At 40.2% G+C, this 18,771-nt stretch overlaps 1 protein-coding gene across 1 annotated transcript in view; it reads left to right on the top strand.

Moving 5' to 3' along the window:
- Positions 1 to 18,771, top strand: part of agps (alkylglycerone phosphate synthase) — a 198,260-nt gene that overhangs the window by 112,338 nt on the left and 67,151 nt on the right. The gene's annotated exons all lie outside the window — the stretch shown is intronic.

Here is an 18,771-nt window from a genome sequence, read left to right as displayed (position 1 = left end):
AATCATAATACATCTGATTATTTAAGTATTGACAATCCTTAATAAGCCCTTCTATTATAGTTTATAAATACTTGTTGAACCTATAAAGTAGAAGCATATGTAGACCATTTGGCTCATGGAGCCCATTCCAACAGATCTGTGTATGTTTTAATTCCACACTCCTACCTACATCCAATAAGCTTAGATTTTAATTAGTTAAGGGAATCCTTATGCCTCCACCTTTAATTTTAAATGACCTCAGTACTGGATCCTTGCTTTTCCTGATGTGTATAGGTTTAGACCCTAATGTATATGTGACAATTTCAAAACTTGGAAGTATTGCGAACTGCCTTCTGAGACAGTTGCGAAATCACACCTTTCTCTCAGAAAAAGGGCATGTCAAAGGGCAATGCCTCTATTTTAAAATGCTGTGCCCTAGTTTTGGACTCCTATTGCACGAGGAAATATCCTTTCTATGCCCAGTTTTTCAGGACTGTTCAAGAACTTCTAGTCACCCCTCACTCCAGATTGTAAACTCTTTCGTAGAAACAAGCCCACGGGGTGCAACCTCAAAATATTAACCTGTAAAGTCCGGTTATTAATGTAACTCTGACCTGTCCCCAACATACTTGGGTCCTGAAAGGGACCAAAACTGAACACTATTTGAGATATGGTTTAACCAATGCCTTGCATAACTGAGGCGCAATATCCTTGCCTGTGTATGAACTGTGACTCGAGCACTACTACACCTAAATCTGTCTGCACCTCAGAATTCTGCAGTTAATACTGTTTAAGTAATGCTGCTTTTATTCTTCTTGTCAAAGTGAGCGGCTTCACATTTTTCCACATCATAATTTTCATCTGCCAGACGTGCCCATTCTCTTCGCCTATCTGTCTTTTTGCATCTGCCCTATGTCTTCCTCAAAATTTACTTTTCCACCTTTTTTCATCTGTGAATTTAACTACCATGCCTTTGTTTCCTTCATTTAGTCATTGATGGTAGTTGTAAATAGCTGAGACTGTGGCAGTACTTGACTCCGCTCATTCTGCCAACCCTAAAATACCGATGTCTGGCTGGCAGGAAACAGCATGCAGACAATCTTCTACCTATGCTGACTGGATTTTCACCACCATCACCCCCCAATCCCTGAGCTCTCATTGTGTGCAATCACCATTGGTGTGCAACCTTGTTAAATGTCTTCAGGGAAACCAAAGAACATACATCAGTGGGCTCCACTTCATTTGCAGTGCATGTTATTCCTTCTTAAACTCCAATGCATTTACTAAGCATCACTCCCCTTTCACAGTGCCATCCTGAGTTGCTGACTACCTCTTTTTTTTTCAATTGCTTACCTATAACTTCCTAAACTATTGATTTTTAACACCCTCCCTGTAAGTAAATGTCAAACTACAGTCTTCAGCTTCCCTCCCTTCTTGAATATAGCTATTATTTTCTGCAATTCAACTCTCGTGGAACTTCTCCAGAATCTAGGGAAATTTGGAAAATTGAACTAACATCTCTACCTCATCAGCCTAGGTTCTTAAAAGAGATGGCTAAAGTCCTTCAGGAGCTCTGACTTGGTAACTCGCAGCTCTTGTCAGTTTGCTCAGTGCCACTCCCCGATGATTTGGAATCGCACCAAGTTCCTTTCACTTCCACCTCCTGATTTACAGGCTATTACTGGAATGTTTTTGTGTCTTTTGTTGTGAAGACAGAGGCAAAATATCTGTTCACTTAATCGCCCAGTTCCCTCATTATGTATTATCATTCTCACTTGCCAGAGGACCAACACTCATTTTACTTTTTAAATTCTTTTATGTATTTTAACGTAGAACCTCATGCATTTTTAAAACTATTTTCTGCCAATCTTTCTGTAATATCTTAATTTCTTCCTCCTGATTAATCGCTGTCACTTTCTGCTGTTCTTGACCTGGCACTCTTCTTTGCCCAGTTATATGCCTTTTCAGGTTTGAGGGTTTCCTTAGCTGATTTAGTTAACCATTGGGTAGTGGTTTGTCTTAAATTTTTCAGCATAGGAGGAGTGTTCATATTCTGAAAATTCCTTAGAGGTTGGCTATGGTTTCTCTATTAATCTAGCCCATGGTCTAGTATGCTGGTTCATGACCCACTCTTCTGCCTTTCAAAGTAAATGTAGAATTCAGCCAATTTGTGGCCACTGCTACTTACAAATAACGACCTCAGTGTACAGATATTTCACATTACACAATCCCAAGTCTAGGTAATAGGTATGAAATTTTAGTGAGCATCATGACTGAGTTAGGGGTGAATGACTTGAGGAGAAAACTGCAGTACCTGGTGTATGAGGCTATATTGGGCAGAGAGGCTGGTTGGCAGCTCAGAAAGGTGGTGGTCATAGTAGTGGATGACTCAATAGTTTTGAGGGATGAACAGTCTAGTTTGCAGCCAAGATCTTGAGTCCTTTTTTGGTCTGTTGCTCCTCGTGTGTAAGGGTTTGGGACATAACTTAATGGCTGGATAAACTTCTAAAAAGGGAGGGTAAATAACCAGTGCTGTGTTTCATGTGGGAGCCAACAACATAGGGAGGGATAGCTTCGAGGACTGAAGGGATCAGTTTCAGGACATGGGGAGTAGGTTGGAATGCAGAACCTTCAGGGTGCAAATACTAACTGTGACATGAGCTTCTTCGTTTAAGCAAAGGTAGATCTGGGAGATAATGTGTGGCTTAAGGGATGGTGTAAAAGGGAGGGGTTTAGATTTTCGGAATATTGGGATCACTTTTTGAGAAGAGAGCAAGCCCTTCAGAAGAAATGGACTACACCTGAGCAAAAAATGAATAAATCTCTTTTCTGATTGTGTGTAGTTAGGGTGGATTGATTAATGGGCCTAGTTGTGGAAGTACCAGTGAGGACACGAGAGAGTAGATGGGGAATGGAGAGAAGGAAATGAGGGAAGGCTGAAATGTTGACAGTGAACAAAGAAATGTCACCTTCAACTGGCAAGAAAGAGTTAAGGGTAGGGTTCAATTGTATTTATGTAAATATATCGAGTATAGTGAACAAAACTGGGACATATGATGTGGTAGCATTGATGGAAATGTGCCTCATGCCAGAACAGGACTGGATACTTAACGTCACAGGTTATAAGGCTTTTCATAGAATTGTGGTGGGTAAAAAGGGAGGAGGTGTAGCAGTCTTAATCAAAGGTAGTATCATTTGCCCTTGAACAAGTTGCACTTCCTGAATTAGAATCTACATGGTTGGAGGTGAGAGACAGAAAGGGAGCAGTGTCCTTACTGGATATATATTGTAGATCTCCAAATTGTGGGGAGGAAGTAAAAGAGAGCATTTACAGGTAGATTATGGAAATGGAAATCTGCAGGACAAGAAAGGTTGTGATAGTTTGTGATTTCAGTTACCCTACAGTAGACCAGAAAAAAGGTTGAGTGTGGAGCATGGAAGGGGAAGAATTCTTGCAACATTTGCTGGAGAACTTTCAGGAACAATACATTAGTAGCCCTTCTAGGGAGAGAGCTGGGTGGGATCTGGTCCCAGGAAATGTGGCAGGCCAAATGGAGGAGATCAGAGTGGGAGTAGGGGCTACATTTTGGGAAATGGCAATGGTAATATAATAAAGTTTAATATTAAGCTGGAAGAAGATTAAAAATCCCAGACTGGAAAAGGGCAGATTATAGGGGTCTAAAGGTTGATTGGGAAACATTTAGAGGATGAAAAATGGGAGCGTTTCAAAACAGATGAATTGGGTGCAAGCTCAGTACATACCCACGAGAAATAAATACAGGACATCCAAAGCTAGAGGACCCTGAATAACTAAGGATATCGATGAGAAAATAAGGAAGAAAAAGGAAGCCTCTGATGCATACTGGAATGACAACAATAGAAAGGGGTGGCACCAGGGACCTGCATTCCATTCCAACATTGGGCGTCTGCATGGGTTTCCACTCAGTGCACCAGTTTCATCCCACATTCCAAGGTTGTGCAGCTTAGGTGGATTGGCCGTGCTAAGTTGCTCATAGTGCCTGTTTCTAAATAAGGATGTGCTGGCCTTGAAGGGGATTCAGAGGAAGTTTTTACGAGTGATTCTGTGGATGAAGGGCTTGTCCTATGAGGAGTGGTTGAGTACTCTGGGTACATATTTAATGGAGTTCCACAGGATAAGGAGGGGAATGTGATTGAAATTTCAAGTACTGAGGGTGGGATAGAGTGGACATGGAGAAGATGTTTCCATTAGTAGTAGAGACCAGGTCCTGGGAACACAGCCACAGAGTGAAGGAAGGCCCCTTTAGAACTGAGATGAAGAGGAATTTCTTCAACCAGAGGGTGATGAGTCTGTGGAAGTCATTGCTGCAGCGGGCTGTGGAGGCCAAGACATTGAGTGAGTGTACTTAAGACAGAGATAGGATCTTGATTAGTAAGGGGATCAAGTGTCATAGGAAGTAGGCAGGAGAATGGGATTGAGAAACATATCAGCCATGATAGAATGGTGGAGTAGACTCAGTGGGCTGATTGGCCTAATTCTGTTCCTGTATCTTATGGTCAAATGCAGGAGAGGGGCTAAGGCTGGAATAAGGAAGGCTAAGAAGAACCATAAGGAAAGGATGGCAGGCTGCACTAAAACAAATAATGAAATGTTCGTCAAACATATTAACAGTAAAATATTAGTGAAAGATAGAGGGGCCCAGAAGGAGCAAGCAGGGTATGCTACTCACTGAAGCAAACAATATGGTAGAGGTACTAAATGAATACTCTGTTTTTATCAAATTAGAAGATGGTGACATTGGTCTAGTTAAAAATGTGGTCTTGCACAGTATAGTGGTAGATAGAGAAGAGATGCTAAAAAGGCTGGGAGCACTCCTGGTAGAGACATTACCCAGATCTGAATGAGATGCATCCTAGATTGCTGAGAGAGAAAAGGAAGCAAGTTGTGGAGACATTGATAGAAAATTTCCAGGCCTCTGAACACAGGATTAGTCCTGGGGGACTGGAGGATTATAAATGCAACACCATTGTTTAAGGGACAAAGAATAAATCCAGAAACTACACACCTGTCAGCTTGACATCAATAGTGTGAAAACTAATGGAAGCCATAATAATGTGATAAATTAAATATACACTTGGAGAAAAATAAGTTAATACAGTCAACATAGCTTTGTCAAGGGCAGGTCATGTTTGATTAAAGTTAATTGAGTTCTTTGACAAGGTGACACAGGCAATGGATTAGGGTAGTGCTGTGGATGTTGTATGTTTGGGTATTTAGAAAACATTTGATATGGTGCCACATGGCAGGTTAGTGAGAAAATTAGAAATGTTTGGGATTGATGATCCTTGACAGCAAAGATTAGAATTTGGCTAGAAGACAGGAGAGAGGGTAGAAATAGATGCGCGTTGCTCAGATTAGAGACGAGTTTGAAGTGGTTTTCCCCAGGGATCAATGTTGGGACCTTTTACTTTTTCTGAGTTATATAAACGATTTGGAGATGCAAAAGGATTTAGAGGTGGTGTTGAGGGCATAATCTCTATATTTGCAGATGATACTAAACTAAATAGATTAGTGAATTGTGAGAACGATGCCGAGTGACTTCAGAGGGACATTGAAAATTGGCCAAATAGGCAGACACTTGGCAGATGAATTTCAAAGCAGAGAAATGTGAGGTAATGCATTTTGGTAGAAGAATTACAGAGAGACTATATGGGCTCAATGGTACAACTTTAAGAGGAATATAGGAGCAGAAGGACCCTGTGGTTCATGTGCATAATTGTCTGAAGTGGCCAGGCAAGTTGAAACAATTGTTAAGAAAGTTTATAAGATTCTTGGGTTTATAAATAGAGGCATGGAGTATAAAAGCAAATCATTGGTCAGACCACACTTGCAGTATGGTATTCGGTTCTGGGCAGCTTATTTAAGGAAGGATATCAAAGCACTGGAGAGAATGTAAAGGACAATTACTAAAATGATACCAGAAATGAGGGATTTTGAATACAAGGAAAGATTATAGAAATTAGGCTTTTTCTTCTTGGAGCAGAGAAAATTAAGAGATGAAATTATTAAGGTGTTCAAAATTATGAACAATTTTGACAGGGTAAAGAAAAATATTCTGTTTCCACTAGTTTGTATGTTGGTAAGAAGGATCTAAATTTCAAGACTGTCAGCAAGAGAGCTGGGAGTGAGATGAGGAGAAACCTCTTTACTCAGAGTTGTTAGGACTTGGAATGTGCTGCCTGGGAGAGTGATGGAGGTGGATTCCTAGTAGGTTTTAAAAGAGAGCTGGATATATATTTGAAAGTGATGAAGTTGGAGGGCTATGGAGAATGGGACTAGCTGGGTAGCTCTTTTGGGAGCTGGTAAAAACATGGGTCAAATGGTCTCCCGCTATATTGTAAAATTCTGTGATCCGCGTGTAATTTACCCTTTGGTTGGTTCCAGAATGTGCTGTTCTCGGAAATTATCTCAAAATCATAAACTCCTCATCTCTCTTTCCATTGCCAATTTGATTAAATGCCACCCCTCCACTTTTTTACTTGACATTCAAGAAGAAGAGGAAGTCATATGACCACACAGGAAATGAATCAAACAGAAATAAACCTGCACTGCCGTCTGACCCAATGGTCGACGGTCAATCTGCACAGCTGACTTCTGCTGTTTGATTTCAAGTATCTCTGGACATTGGCGTCATCTAAGAAAAAATAACAAACAGCGAAACTCACAACTGACCTTGGAGAAACCTGTGTGGGAGAGCTCACAGCATGAGAGCAGCTAAGCGGCTTTTTAAGTGTAACCTTACTGTTTTTTTTAATTTTTTTTTTTGTGAATCTACAATATTGAGTAGACCAGGTTCCTTTTAAGATCTGTTAATTGATTCAATTCTGGTGTCTCTGCGATAGCAAAGGTCTTGTGAAACTTGAAAGGGTTCAGAAAAAATTTACAAGGATGTTGGCAGGTTTGAGCTATTGGAAGGGGCTGAATAGACTAGGGTTATTTTCCCTGGAGCATTAGGTGCTGAGGGGTAACCTTTATAGAGGTTTACAAAATCATGAGGGACATGGATAGGGTAAATAGGCAAGGTCTTTTTCCTGGGGTGGGGGAGTCTAAAACTAGAGGGCATAGGTTTATACTGAGAAGGGAAAGATTTAAAAGAGACCTAAGGGGCAACTTTTTCACACAGATGGTAGCGCATTTATGGAATGAGCTGCCAGAGGAAGTGATGGAGACTGGTGCAATTACAACATTTAAAAGGCATCTGGATGGGTATATGAATAAGAAGGGTTTAGAGCGATACGAACCAAATGCTGGCAAATGGGACTAGATTTAATTTAGGAAAACTGGTCAGTGTGGACGAGTTGGACAAAAGAGCCTGTTTCCATGATATACATCTCTATGACTGTATATTGGTCTATATTCAAGGGCCAATCCTTGTCATCATGAAAACACATTTCTGCGATGGCTTCCTGTCATATATATTTACTTAAATGTGTGCTATAAATTGTTGGGAATGCTAAATGAATTCAGACACAAAGCCTTTAGTTTTATCTTGTTATCTTTGTGACAATTAGTCTTGTCCATAGGTATTATTAAACTTTGTCCTCTCTCCCTTCCTGCTATTTTCTGGCCTTCACTTCCTATATTATTATTCGCTCTCCTATCTTGACCCTATCTTTTGATTTGCTCAACTTGATCCCTCATCACCCTGCCATGCTCCTCCCATTGCCTAGTTTAAGTCCCTCGTTATTTCCCTACCTATACGTTTTGCTGAAACACTGATCGTAGTCTGGTTCAGGTGCAGACCATCTCAATAGTGCAACCCCCACTTTCCCTGGTTCTGATGCTAGTGTCCCACAACCCAGAACCCATTTCTCCTATACCAGTCTTTGAGTCACATACTCATTTCACAAGCCAGAAATTATTGTCCTTGAGGTTCTGCTGTTTGGTACCCAACTCCTACTATTGTATTGTCTCATATGTCTTTCCTTGTCCTGTCTATATTTGTTGGTTTCTACATGGACCAGAACAGACGGATCCTCTGATTCCAACTTCCTGCCCTGTCCTGAGCCGAGGTCCTAAATGCTGGGACTGGCCAGGTTACATGCTCTTGGCTGCACAGAACAGTCTATCTCTTTCACCATTACTGCCTCCTACTACTAATGCATTCTTTTTTGTTCCCTACACTTGAGCGGGTTCTTGTACCATCGTGATATGGTTAATCCTGCAGCCCTCGTTCTCAACCAAACAGGCAGAAAGAACTTCAAACCCATTGGGCGTTTGCAAAGGTTGAGGCTACTGTACTCCTGCCTTCTGGATCACTTCACCTTCACACGCAAGCACATCTCCTTTCCCTTCCTGGTATGATTGCCTCCAGGTACAAAATATCCAAAAGACTTTTCCCCCTCCCTGATGTGTGGAAATGCATATAGTTCAGCCTCCAGTTCAAACTCCAAACCAAAGCTGGTTAAGCTGAAAACACTTCAGATGCTTTAGATTCCCTAATCATTAAAACAACTTCAGTGTTTACCCTGTCCAGCCTCTTTTGAATTTGGTACGTTTCAAAGTGATCATCTCCCAATCTTCTAAACTCCTGACAGTAAAGACCCAACTTATTCAGCCTCTCACCATTGGAAAGTCCTCCTCCTCCTAGGGACCACTTAGTGAGCCTTTGCTATAGGGTCTCCAATTCAAGTATATCCTTCCGAACGATGGAAACCAAGAACAAAATTATATGCGGTTTTTATAATGGGTCTCTATCCTTGTACTTCCAAACTAGTCTGACCTGCCATTTGCCTTCCTAATCATTTGCTGAGACTGCACGCTGACATTCTACTTTTCTTGCGAGAACACTCATATATCTTTTAACATCAAAGTTTACAAGTTTCATGTCATTGTTTATTCTGCTTTTCTATTCTTACAAAGTACATAACATCACACTTCACTGCATTATACTTCATTTGCCATCTTGTTGCCCGTTCAATCTCCTTGCAGCCATTGTATCTTCCCCGCAGCGTTCTTTCTATCTAACTTTTGGTTGCTGATGAAAGTGCAAGAGCCGAAGACCAGAGGCCATAATCTCTGAATAAGGGGTTACACACTGAAGACAGGAATGAAGGGGAATGATTTTTTGTAGAGGTTGTGAATCTCTAGACTTCTTTACTAAAGAGGCCTGTTGAGGCTGAGTCTTTTGGTAAAGTTAAGGCTGAGATAGATCTTTAATCAGTAAAAGATCAAGGATTATGGGGAAGAGGCAGGAGAATGGAGTTGAGGACTATCAAATCAGCCGTGATCTCACTAAATGATGGAGCTGAATGGCCTACTTCTGCTGCTATATCTTATGGTCTTAAAGAACAATATGCTTGATGCTCTGCATTTGCTCTGCAAAACCTAAAACTATTCCTTTATTTGTACCTCCATGTACCTCTGTTAGATATTTGAAGGTGAACTGTCTTTAAATAGCTATTTTTTCTGTGCCTACATTCACTATCTCCAGGAATTCATGATTGAACTGAACAGTTTTACCCAGATTTTAGGTTGACACAGTTAAGAAATTATTGTGTAGGGCTGAATATCTTCCCTTAAACACCAATAAGTGCCTAATTTTATAATTGAAAGATTGTCAGCTTGTAGGTCTGAGTTCTATAGGTATACTTTCCATCTGTAGGAAATCCAGGTGAATGACAAGCTAGGACTTAAATTGAAAACATTTCTGAATAAGCCCCATCACTCTGATTACAGGAGAACCTGTCCTATGTACAAGTGAAATTACAATTTTTCATGTCACACAAAAGAAGAGGATAATGAACCTTCATCCATTCATAATAGATACTCTGGACTTCTGCATTCTATTTCTAGATATATATAGTGTTAGTTAATTGGTTAATTAGTATTAGCCTTACAATACTTGCCAAGTTTCGCTGCTTGTTTTGATATTCAATATTTTTATCAACATTTCCAAACTATCTTTTGATTTTATTGCCCTTCCTGGTATCAGCAGCCCTCAGTTATGTTCCCTAACACTTAGAGAATTCAAAATCATGGGACTCGGAGTCATAGAGATTTACAGCACAGAAACAGACTCTATAGTCCAACTTGGCCCATTCTCATCAGATATCCTAAATAAATCTGGTCCCATTTGCCAGCATTTGGCCCACATTTCTCTAAATCCTTTCTATTTGTATACCCATACAGATACCTTTTAAATGTTGTAATTGTACTGCCTCTATCACTTCCTGTAGCAGCTCATTCCATACAACCACCACCCTCTGCATGAAAGAGTTGTCACTTAGGTCCCTTTTAAATCTTTCCCTGCTCACCTGAAACCTATGCCTTCTCGTTTTGGAGACCCCACCGTAGGGAAAAAGACCTTGCTTATTCACCCTATCCATGCCCCTTATAATTTTACAAACCTCCTATAAGGTCAGCCTCCGAAGCTCCAGGGAAAATGGCCCCAGCCTATTCAGCCTCTCCCTATAGGTCAGTTAGGGTGCTTGAGAGTTACAAGTTAGCCAGGAAGGACCTAAAGAGAGAGCTAAGAAGAGCCAGGAGGGGACATGAGAAGTCTTTAGCAGGTAGGATCAAGGAAAACCCTAAAGCTTTCTATAGGTATGTCAGGAATAAAAGAATGACTAGAGTAAGATTAGGGCCAGTCAAGGATAGTAGTGGGAAGTTGTGCGTGGAGTCCAAAGAGATAGGAGAGGCGCTAAATGAATATTTTTCGTCAGTATTCACACAGGAAAAAGACAATGTTGTCGAGGAGAATACTGAGATACAGGCTATTAGACTAGACGGGATTGAGGTTCATAAGGAGGAGGTGTTAGCAATTCTGGAAAGTGTGAAAATAGATAAGTCCCCTGGGCCGGATGGGATTTATCCTAGGATTCTCTGGGAAGCTAGAGAGGAGATTGCAGAGCCTTTAGCTTTGATCTTTATGTCGTCATTGTCTACAGGAATAGTGCCAGAAAACTGGAGGATAGCAAATGTTGTCCCCTTGTTCAAGAAGGGGAGTAGAGACAACCCTGGTAATTATAGACCAGTGAGCCTTACTTCAGTTGTGGGTAAGGTGTTGGAAAGGATTATAAGAGATCGGATTTATAATCATCTAGAAAGGAATAATTTGATTAGGGATCGTCAACACGGTTTTGTGAAGGGTAGGTCGTGCCTCACAAACCTTATTGAGTTCTTTGAGAAGGTGACCAAACAGGTGGATGAGCGTAAAGTGGTTGATGTGGTGTATATGGATTTCAGTAAAGCATTTGATAATGTTCCCCACAATAGGCTATTGCAGAAAATACGGAGGCACGGGATTGAGGGTGATTTAGCGGTTTGGATCAGAAATTGGCTCGCTGTAAGAAGACAGAGGGTGGTGGTTGATGGGAAATGTTCATCCTGGAGTTCAGTTACTAGTGGTGTACTGCACGGATCTGTTTTGGGGCCACTGCTGTGTGTCATTTTTATAAATGACCTGGATGAGGGCGTAGAAGGATGGGTTAGTAAATTTGCGGATGACACTAAAGTCGGTGGAGTTGTGGATAGTGCGGAAGGATGTTGCAGGTTACAGAGGGACATAGATAAGCTGAGAGGTGGCAAATGGAGTTTAATGCGGAAAAGTGTGAGGTGATTAACTTTGGAAGGAGTAACAGAAATACAGACTACTGGGCTAATGGTAAGATTCTTGGTAGTGTGGATGAGCGGAGAGATCTCTGTGTCCATGTGCATAGATCCCTGAAAGTTGCCACCCAGGTTGATAGGGTTGTTAAGGCGGCGTACGGTGTGTTAGGTTTTATTGGTAGAGGGATTGAGTTTCAGAGCCATGAGGTCATGTTGCAGCTGTACAAAACTCTGGTGCGGCCGCACTTGGAGTATTACGTACAGTTCTGGTCGCCGCATTATAGGAAGGATGTGAAAGCATTGGAAAGGGTGTTTAGGAGATTTACCAGGATGTTGCCTGGTATGGAGGGAAGGTCTTATGAGGAAAGGCTGAGGGACTTGAGGCTGTTTACGTTAGAGAGAGGGTTAAGAGGTGACTTAATAGAGACATACAAGATGATCAGAGGATTAGATAGGGTGGACAGCGAGAGCCTTTTTCCCCAGATGGCTAGCACGAGGGGACATAGCTTTAAATTGAGGGGTGATAGATATCGGACAGATGTCAGAGGTAGGTTCTTTACTCAGAGAGTAGGAAGGGCGTGGAATGCCCTGCCTGCAACAGTAGTAGACTCGCCAACTTTAAGAGCATTTAAATGGTCATTGGATAAACATATGGATGATAATGGAATAGTGTAGGTTAGATGGGCTTCAGACTGGTTTCACAGATTGGTGCAACAGAGGGCCGAAGGGCCTGTACTGCGCTGTAATGTTCTATGTTCTACGTTCAAACCCTCCCACCCTGGCAACATCCTTGTCAATCTTTTCTGAACCTTTTCAAGTTTAACACTATCTTTATTTATGAGATAAACCTTGGGAATTTATAAGTGATTGCTGAAGGATTTGAAAATTTGAGGTACATTTTTGGAGGAGTTATTTCAGGAAGAGAGCAAGTACTAATTAGAATGTGTCCAGATTCGGTATTCAGGTCATTATTTTGTCTAGTTTATATTATTGACTTCAATTTGCATGGAATTTATGAATTTGTGAAATGTACTGCTGAGTTTAGCCAAATAGCTGAAATGGTTAGAATTGAAAGAAGCAGCTGGAATTTTACTTAATGCATTGAGAAGTGAATGGACAGAAAAATGACAAAATTTAAGAAAGATAAAATATAATATAGACAAGTGTAAATGGCATAGTAAAATGGGTAATTAGTATATACAAATTGATACTAAAACAGGTATAGATGAGGTTTAAAGATATAACGTTAAAAAAGTCAATGCTTACAATCACTACAGCAGTATTTTTTTTTTTAGCAGTTGAATCACTTAGCATTGCACATCGTCCTGATAAAATTGTATTGTGCTCTGGTCAACGTGGATTACATCAGTCTTTAGTATAAGTTATGTAAAATGCTTTCAAAGGATCATTATCGAGAGAACACTTTCACATAAAGGTAATTATGAAAGGTTCACCAAAAATTGATCCTCTCTGTAAAAAGGTTTGTCAAAAGGATATAATGAGTTTTGCATGCTAGTAAAGGACCTGCTTCAGAAATGATCATTTAGAGCTTTAAAAGATGGTTGAAGTGCTCAGACCAATACTATAAATTAAATTGTAATCAGAGGGAGATCTGAATTCATACTAGTAAATGTTAAATTTGGTATTGCTATAATGTTTTTCCTTAACACAGTGTGATCAATCTGCAGAATGGATCTACAAGTAGTAGAGGTGAAACTGTTGAACTATTTAACAACCAATTTGAAGCCGCAGTGCATACAACATAAATGAAAGAAATTTGAACTTATCCTTTATTGAAGGTGCCAACTGTGACTAATGAGAAAGAATTGCAGAGTCTTATCATCTTGCACCCTACCGTACCTGCAAGATTGTGCAGAGGGCAAACCGAAAACAAGTGTTAGGCCCCTTGCATAAACTATCACACTGCTTTTGAGTCCCAGGTACATCAAACAATCCTGACTGAAGAAAGCATGGCACCTGCTCTGGAGCAGCTAAGCAAGTAGTTGTCACCAAACACAAGAGCTTTTCTAAAAATGTTGATATGGAACCAGGAGGAACAAGTGTGCCTCTGCTAACCTATGATTAGACCCCTGCATGTTGTCCCCAGCCCACATCAAGGTTTCCCTGTGGACAGCTGGTGGTAAAGTGAAGAAATGGAACCATTGGTAATTGAAAGATATCACTGGGCGTACGATAGATAATAGCAGCTTACTCAAGTTCAGGCAAACTTAGATTTCTTATTTAGGGTGTGTGTTGTTTGAAGCATAATTATTCCTTTATGAAACCTGACAGAGTACTGGTTGACTATTTTAACGATAATATAGCTGAGCCTTATCCTGTCTTTTTCCAGTCCTGTTATTCCACTTACAGCAGGAATCTGGACCTTAATCAGGAGGGATCAAATCCCTTTCTCCCCCCAGTCACAGCACAGAGACCAACTTTTTTTATTAATATTCAGTCAGGGGATATGGGCGACACTGGCTAAGCTGACATTTGTTGCCCATCCCTAATTGCTCCAAGGTCAGTTAAGAATCAACCACATTCCTTTGGGTCTAGAGTTGCATGTAACATATGAATTAGGAGCAGACTAAGCAATTCAGCTCAAGCCTGCTCCACCATTGAATACAATCATAGCTGATCTACCCTGGCCTCAGTTCCATTTTCCTACCCACTCCCCATAATCCTTTAACCCATTACTAATTAAAAATCTTTATCTCCTTCAATTTATTGAATCTTCCCCCCTCATCTGTTATAAATCTGCCACCCCTAATCCTAAAACAATGATCTTTCATTCTAGATTGCCCCACAAGGGGAAACATCTGCTCCACACTATTTTGCCAATCCCTATTAGCACTTTATCTACATCAAATAGATGTTAGAAGGCTGATGGGAGATCTAACGAGCATAGGCCAAAACTGCTTAATCTCTCCTCACGTGACAAGTCTTTTGTCTCTGGAATTAATCTAATGAACCTTCTCTTAACTGCCTTACTCAAGGGGACGAAACCTGTACGCAGTTCTACAGATGCAGTACCACCAATGACTTGTACAATTGCAACAACACTTCCCTATTTTACATTCTATTTCTTCAGCAATGTGCCCAAATTCCATTTTGCCTTCTTACCTGCAATCTAGCTTTCTGTGAATTATGCACAAAGACACGCAAATCCCTCTGCACGGAAACATTTTGAAGTTTCTAGGCCAGACCAGGAAAGGATGGCAGATTTCCTTCCCTAAAGGAGACTGTGACTGGGATTTTATGACAAACTGAAACCTACCATGTCCCAGATGTTGAGCCTTGATCTTCTGCTTTGAATTATGAGCAAAATTCTTCAATGACTGTGCAGGGTAGGTAGTATCAGTGGAGGAGGAAAGTCAGGGCTAAATGTTTTGGCTTGATCTTTGATGATCCTTCATTAGAACACTCTCAGATCTAGAATATTAACCCCAAGTTCCTCTCTGCACAAGTATAAACATTCAGATCAGGCCACACCTAAGATCTCCAGCATTTACAGAAACTGTTTTTTAATCTTTTCTGAGTGAGTCATCTACTTACTTATTAAACACACTGACCAAAAAAGGGAGCAGAGTTGTGTTCCCATTTCAGATTTGTGCAATGTAAATTCATTTTCTGTTTAAAACCTTGCAATAGGTCAATAAAACTGTATCTACTTGACTTGTGCCTACCCCACCCTGCTGTTTTTCTAGTGTTTGAGTTCTTGTCATAAAAGTTCTTAGCAATCTGATAATGTATTGACTTTGTAATCAAGATAAAATATTTAACTAAAATGAGTAAATAAGGAAATAAGTTTACTTTAGGTTTTCTGACAATTAGATTAGATGTGACAATATTTAGTAAGTGAAATGTTCTGTTTTATCAGTTATATTCGTTTAATTGATATCATTATATGCAACAGAAGTTATACCGGAATCAAATTTAAAATTGTAACTAGCAATTTTATAAGTATCAAGACCCCAAAATATGTGTGGTTCCGGTCTCCTACCTCAACACTGGCAGAATATTGTCACAAAAGCCGGTTGAGATCTCCACCGATTCCACAAGTTTCTTTCCCTTCTAATAAGGACAAATCCTCTGCCTTACACGGCCAAGGAATTCTTCAAAAGGATTGCGTGCTCCAGTCTGGCATATTGAAGAAGGATAAAGTCACCATAGTCCGAGCAGACCAAAAACCTGCTCTCACATTAGACAGAGGTAACTGGTGATGATTTGGCCCAAGGGTCACCACACTTCAGGGAGAAGTTGAGTAAAGAGTTCTACATGGCCTACATGGCAACCTCAGATGGTGCAGAGATTGAGCCTACACCATTGGCATTACTCTGCATTGCAAACCAGCCATCCAAGCTAAACAACTCCCTTAAATGGATGTGGTATTAAAATCCTCAAAGGGCTATTTGGGTTCCAAATTTCACAAACCTAAAAGGGGTTTATTTATTTCATAAAAGCAGAGTCAGTGGCTGGGTTCGGGCAACCTACAAACATGCTGTGAAGCACTAGTGTTTCCAATGGACACCAGAAATCGAGCACCAACGATTCACCCAAAAAGTGAAACTTGTAGAGAACTTAGCACTGATCCCAACCGTGGAATTTCAAATTGAGAAATTAGTCCAAAGAGTTTTATTGATACATTTCTTCCCATTGCCCAGCATAGATTCGCAAGTTCCTTTCGGTCAATGTTCAAGTCCAACGCTGGGGTGGAGAGACAGGCCCCAATTACTGCTGAACCACGTAATCTGCCGCTCAGCTTGCACAGGGCTCAGGTCTTCTGGAAATGGTTTTCGGTTAACTATTACCAGGACGAGGCAAATCCATGTTGGGTGTGAAACAATGTTACCAAGTGGCAGCAATATTTTCTCAGTTCAGGTACAAGTTCCTAACTGTTACATGGAGAAGTTTTGTCTTTTGAGATTTTCTAATCAACCTGTTCAGAGCTACTATTACATGTCTGGAGCAGGTGAAATGTGAACCTGAGCTTCCTTGCTCAGAGATCGAGACCACTACCACTGTGCTACAGAGCCCTTCTGAAGTGTTATATTATACACTTCTGCAAGGCAACTCAAAAGCAAGGGTGACAATTAGAACATGGAAAGGATTTGAGGTAATCATGGTTTGAACTTCAATGATCAGTCAAAGTGATATGATGATCAGGAATTTCAATTTTATTGCATCTAATGACTTCTGTTCACCCATATATGGAATATTATCAAGCATTACCCCTATACTTACCAATGGATTCTGTTCCATGTGTGGGTTTCAATGATGTCACTCTATACTGAAAAAGGTCACTAGTATAGTGAACAAAGTGAATTTTTCCAAACATCCCTATTTCACGAAGGAAAAAAAGTCACGCAATGTTTGCATCTGCAAACTACCCAATAGGCATGGTCTATAAAAAGTTTCACTCATGAACAAAACCTAATTTGTTCCAGCCTATCCCTGCATATGCATACTCCCTGAATGGATCCTAATTTTGTAAGTTAGGGATAATTGCTACCAATTGTCTCATGAATGCCACTATTTGACAATCCAGGCATGAGCAGGCAAGTTTCTTGATCAGCCTTTACCCACCTGACTTAATCATAGGATTTTTTTTCTGGTCACTGGGAGACTGACACATTGACTGTCCCACAGTTAAATGGATCTGGGGACCATACACTAATGTGGTTTCCCTACAGTTGCTGGTGGACTACCCGTTTCTAACATTTCCACTCTTCCAGCTCCCACCTAGACAAATTACTAAACCTGAATCATACAGAGAAATTAAACAAGAGTAAAGTAAACTTCCTTCATCTGGTTGCTGCCTAATCTGATGCATGTAGGTGAATGCTATTTTTAAAATACTGCACTAGTTTTCATGCACTCTCAGGCAATTCTATGCACTTTATGATTGGAATAAAACTGATGTTAAAGGAGATGACCCAAGAAACATCTTTACAAAACACGAATGGGCTCAAACCATTTAAATTGCTCTACAACAGTGCCACCGATGTTTTACGAAGTTAATGGGAATTTAGGATCTAGTTTCATTCATAACTCAAAATTGCCCTCAGCACTGCTTGATGTTTTCCAAATTGTTTATCAAAACTTAAATTATCTGCCTGATATTCATTCTCTACTTCCTTCAAAACCTGATGAGATGAACATGATTTTTATTGCTCCCCTATTTTTAAAAAAAAGCCCTGCTAAGCTAGGTAAGTATTACCAGGCAAACAATCTACCTTAGACCGGCTCCGTGTGACAGGCTGTATCCCTGAAATAGACAAAATTTCAGTGGGCAAAATTTAAAGTAGCTTGGTCCAGACAATAGGTTTCAGTCATGACCTGTCTTTCAGCTCTCCATGATCTAAATGGTGACAAGAGTTATCTTGTTACATTGTTTTCTTTCTTAATCAAGAGAGAGTATAAGCTTGACTCATCAAGTTACATTGTGAACCTAATTTCAGCAGTTAAGAACAATTTGCATCCGCATCATGGGTGTAAACTGTAGACTCATGATTAGGAGCATCAGCTTCTCAGAATGGACTCATGCAGGTTCCCATATTTTCTCCAGCTGTTGGGGTTGTGCGCATTTTTAAATAGTTGAAATGAATGTCTCCCTCAAGTACTAGAACTATACCTATGCATCTAATATACCGTAGTTGCATTTTATTTCCCTTCAGTCATTTCAACCTTAAAAGCATTTACATTTCCTATTAAGTTTAAATGTGTTACGTAGTTTATGAAGAGATATGATGCAATTGTGGATAAATGCCATCAAGATGCTATTCGATTAGATTGTGGCTGAGCTATATAACAAGCTCAATGAACAGAATAGCACACTCCTATTATGAAGTATATGGTGGACAAAATCCAGAGTGAAAATACATGAACAGAAATGGTTAGTTACAGCAGCACTGTTAGAAAATGTCCAAATGCAGAGACCCCACCACAAAGGACTGATCTGGAATTTTTGTCTCAATTCTACAAGCTGCTTTTTGCACCATTTAAAAGAAACAAATCTGGTGTTTACTCAAAAATACTTGAATGATTGATATGTGCAAGATTGAATGTCGACAAGTTTGTTCCAAACAAGCACATTGTATGTATTGGGAGACTACTTCAGAAAGTCAAACATGGAAAATACTCAACTGCACCATGAACTGAATTATAGCCATTTAACTACATAGACAAATTTACTTGCATCT

This window comes from Rhincodon typus, chromosome 7, assembly GCF_021869965.1.
Source record: "Rhincodon typus isolate 14 chromosome 7, sRhiTyp1.1, whole genome shotgun sequence".
In the NCBI taxonomy this organism is placed as follows: Eukaryota; Metazoa; Chordata; class Chondrichthyes; order Orectolobiformes; family Rhincodontidae; genus Rhincodon; species Rhincodon typus.
This window is presented reverse-complemented; position numbering and strand designations above follow the sequence as displayed.